Source organism: Dendrobates tinctorius, unplaced genomic scaffold, assembly GCF_039654945.1.
Source record: "Dendrobates tinctorius isolate UK_male_01 unplaced genomic scaffold, ASM3965494v1 ptg000008l, whole genome shotgun sequence".
Lineage (NCBI taxonomy): Eukaryota > Metazoa > Chordata > Amphibia > Anura > Dendrobatidae > Dendrobates > Dendrobates tinctorius.
This window is the reverse complement of record NW_027361676.1, coordinates 40737077-40741713: the sequence shown is the minus strand read 5'-3', so window position 1 is coordinate 40741713 and position 4637 is coordinate 40737077.

Below are 4637 nucleotides of genomic sequence, written 5' to 3'. Positions count from 1 at the left end.
AATGGAGAGGTTAACCATAGCAACCAATCAGATTAATTCTTTTCATTTTCAATATAGTTGAGATTGCCATTTACCAGTCAAATATAAGACCAAGGTACATCTTCTTGGTATGTTTGCCCACTAAAGTCTTTGGGTATATTGGCTGACAAATGTAACCTTACGTACCTTTCCACTCATGACGTCCTTTTCAGACTGATTCCGGCTGAAATACACATGAAAAATCACTCAAAACAGGCTCAAAACAGTGAACATTTCTATGAAAAATGACTTGGTGTTCAGATGTTCAGTCTTTTCAGCATTTTTTAACCACTACAGGTTTCAAAAACACCAAGCTGATAAAAGTTGTGACCTGAAAATTGGTCTGATTTTTCCACTCAGAAGATGCTCAATACTCTACAATAGAAGTCAATGGGAAGGCACAATACACGTCTAGGTGTATTTTTGGGCCATTTTTTACCGGTGTGTTTCAGAAACTGCTAGCGGTCTTTTCATTGTTGAATGGGAGAGAAAAAAGACTGGAAAATAGCAGTATAAAAGACGAACAGAGGAAAAGATAGAAAAACGTTCAAAAAAATGTTTTCTGTCAAAAACGATGACACAAATGCTCCAAAAAAATACCCAAAAGACAGGAGAAAAAACACAGAAGTGTCATGCGCATATATTACGTTGGTCATCTATTGCCACTGGGATGTGTTGAGCTATCTTAGAAAAAAAAAAATTCACTATGTTGTGTTGAGAGATAGTTATACTGTATGTGTCCGTGTGGTAGCATGTTGCAATAACATATTGAGTGTCCTTGGCACCATTTGTGGAAAAGTTAGGCCTCGTTCACACGTCTAGTATTGGTCAGTATTTTACATCAGTATTTGCAAGCCAAAATGAGGAGTGGAACATCAGAGGAAAAGTATAATAGAAACACATCACCACTTCTGTATTTTTCACCCACTCCTGGTTGGCATTATGTTTTTTTGATCAAAATTCTGTTAAGATTAAAGTACCCCATGTTATTTTCATGCACTATTGCTATTTTTTTTACTGCAGGGTATTTGCTCATTTTGTTTTTATTTTAGGTTTAGTGGTGCTACTAATGCAAGACCCTGCACCTAATATTATACTTACCACTCGCCGTCTTTAGCTCTTCCCGACACTGCTCCGGTCCCACACAGCCATCTTGTGACTGCAACTTCTGACTGACTGAAAGGCAGAAGTAACGGTCAAAAGTTCTCAATGCAAGTCTGTTGGAGCCAGAATAAGGCTCTCGTAGACTTCCATTGAAAAGTGACCTCTGTCTCGCTCTATGAAACACTGTAGTGATCTGGTAGGTCACAACCTGCTGGAGATTGACCGAAGCAGTGCAGATAAAAAATGAAGATGGCGGCTGGTAAGTATGAGAGTAGGGGCAGGGAACTTACCTTAGTAGGACCACTCCGCACAACTCCGTGTAAGTCTATGAGAACCATAACGAAGCCCTCAAAGACTAGTGCCTGTTATTTCTGACTTCTGGTCAGTCAGAAGTTGCAGGCACAAGATGGCAGCATGTGATGGAAGTGGCAAAGGAAAGAGCTGAAGACAGAGAGGGGTGAATATGATATTAGGTGCAGGGTCTTGAACTTACATTAGTGGCACTGCTTCAGCAAATACCGTAAATAAAAAAAACGCTGGAGTGGTGCTTTAAAAAGTAGAAGTATGGATAGTTGTTAGTACTCTATAGACACATAAATACGGTATGTAGAAAATATTGATATATTTAATAGTAGTAGTGCTGAGTGTTTTAAATTTTCTTTAACATATTCAGTTCTGAGACGGTATTTCACGTTAGATGTGTCCTAAGGATCATATTCTCTGTAATGCTATTACAACTTTTGACTATAGTACTTCTAATGAGTGCTAAGTAGCAATTTCCAATCATTTTCTCTTAATTTACTACATGGTGGTCATTAGTAAACTAATAGCTTTTATACTCTCAGCAAACGACAGTCATAGTCCAAACATAAAAGAGATCCCGACTGTATTTTGTTTGACCTACTCAGATTGCATAAGAAGTTGTCAATCACTGGCAAGTCTTTGAAGAACAAAAGATCAAAGGAGACTCTTATTAAAATCATGATTCACTGGGATGGGATTGTCCTCTGCAAGCAGTAATAGACATAAGCCGAGAATGATTCATTATTTATGCTGAGTTGCGACTGACTCTCACTCCATCAAATTTAGCACTCGTAGGTAATAAATAAGGATATATAAGTGCATTATGTAGCCAGCATGCAATATAGAAACAAAAGCAAATAATAACATAAGATTTGTCATGGAGGAGTAGATCAGTAAGTTATACATTTTTCCATCTGTAATAAAATATAAGCCTTTTAGTTGCTAAATACTACAGACGAGTGAAAAAATTGAAATTAGCCTGGTCCATCGTCTAGCTCATTCCACTGAGGTGTGCACAGGTTACTTGGACCAACACAATATATTTGACTATCAGAGAAAGAAAATCTATCAGTGTGTGTGTGTATATGTGTGTATATGTCACGACCCAGCTGTGGGGCCTTCCCTGTCCCTAACACTAAGAAGCGCCCTCGCTCTCCCTATTCACCAGGATACTTTTGAAGGTGAAGATGTTAGGGCCGCCACCCTTGCCTTATCTCATGAATCAGCCCTCTGTCTGTTCTCTTCCCCCACCCAGGTAAGCGGGGCACTACTGTACACCAACCCAACAAACAAGGCAACACGAAGAAGGGTAACTGTAAATACCAAGCATACAAATATTCACTCACATATAACAGAGGAATGCACCGGGGAGTGGAAGACGGGGACAAACCAAAATAAGAAGAGGGAAGGAAATTATCACACTTACAAACCCACGCAACAGTCACAGATAACTCCTCCAAACTCCTCATATAAACACCTCTCATCCAAGCCATGCAGCATAAGCTAGCTCCGACATGGGTTTTAATCAGGACCTAGATTATAAAGGGGATGGCAGTGGCTAACCAAGCTCAGCTGAGAGCTCAGACTTCCAGAGCTCACATCATGCCTGACTAACCCCTATATATATACACACTATATTATGGGTAACAGAAGCAATGTCAATACAGTGATTGTCGCACCGGCCGTCTCCGTTCCCTGAAGCATGACCTCAGCTCACACCCTGTTCAGTATGTCTACACTGGAAGTAATGACCCACAGGAACCGTCCTCTGCTACAGCCAGATCGTTGCTCGATCCTAGATCGGATCTGGACACGGTCTTCTACTGGCTCTGTTTTCAGACTCCTACTGGTGGAGGCCACTGTTCTTCCTGACACCTCAGGTCATCTCCGGCATCTGACCGCTCTCGGACCCTCCCGTGGTGATGCTGGCTGTAAGTAAGCATATTGGTGTACTGTTTTTTGCATGGCGGCCATTTGGGCAATTTAGCTCATGTTTGAGTCACATGTCTGAAGTATATTGGCGATTCTTTTGCATAGCAGCCATTTGGGCAATTTAGCTCAGGATGACTATATGCATTAGTCTGATGGCTTAATGACATTCTGTGTCTGCCTTGGGTAGATTTAAATAGAACTTCTTTATCCATTGTACTAACTACTGCGTCCTAACAGGAGTTTCGTATACCTGTTTCGTATCTTTTTTAATAATTTTTGTCCACTTTTTTATTTACTTATACAGCTCTGGCAAAAATTAAGAGACTGTAGGGAAAGTGACCTGACGGACGGACGGACTAGTCAGAGTGAAGAAGGAAAGGTTTGCACAGTGTAGGTAGGTGTCAGCTACTACAGTGGGGAAACAGCTAGGAAAGTGTAGTGGACGTGCAGTACCTTGGGTTGACCATTAGATGGCAGGGAGGAGTGTGAGCAAAGGACTTGACATCAGCTTAGGGCTTTAGAAACCGTTGGTCATGGGGGGCGTGGTGACAGTGACAGTTTCAAGGAACCGGGTGAGCTATAAATTCTGAGGGAGGGTTCCAGAAGATTCCAGTCCCCAGGGGGAGCTCAGGTGACAGGAGGACTGCGCCAGTCTGTGCGCTCTGAGGAGAATCCGACCAGGGGGACTGAGGAGAGAGAACGTCAGGGGGGTGGTCCTGACAGGAAAGGACCGCAGCAGAGACGAGGCTCTGGGTGAAGGACACCGTATGTGTAAAGACGAAACTGGCCAGTAAAGTGCTGATGGTGTACGGGCCTAAGGCGGCCACAGTGACTGAGCTGTCAGGATTGTCACAGTGTAAGAAGGGACGGTACGTATAAATACGTCCCTAGTGTAACGTACGGTGTTGGAAGCGGCCCTGGACACGGAGGGCTGCGAGAGAGAGAGATATTGCGGTGTGCTGCGAGGGCCGTCAGTCGGACGGTGAACAATAAACTTGGACCTGTTGTACCCAGTACCTGCCTCCATCTTGTCTCTGTTTCGTCTCTGCGCGGTAAGAAGAGGGACCACCCCCCCAGCTCGGCCCACCGACCCTACCAGACCACCACATCAAAACCCATTCTCCAGACCTGAACCCCATTGAAAACCTCTGGAATATAATCAAGAGGATGATGGATAGTCACAAGCCATCAAACAAAGAAGAACTGCTTAAAGGGAATCTGTCACCCCTTTTTTGAGATATCATATAATGATATCATTCAATTTTGTATCACATAAGGAT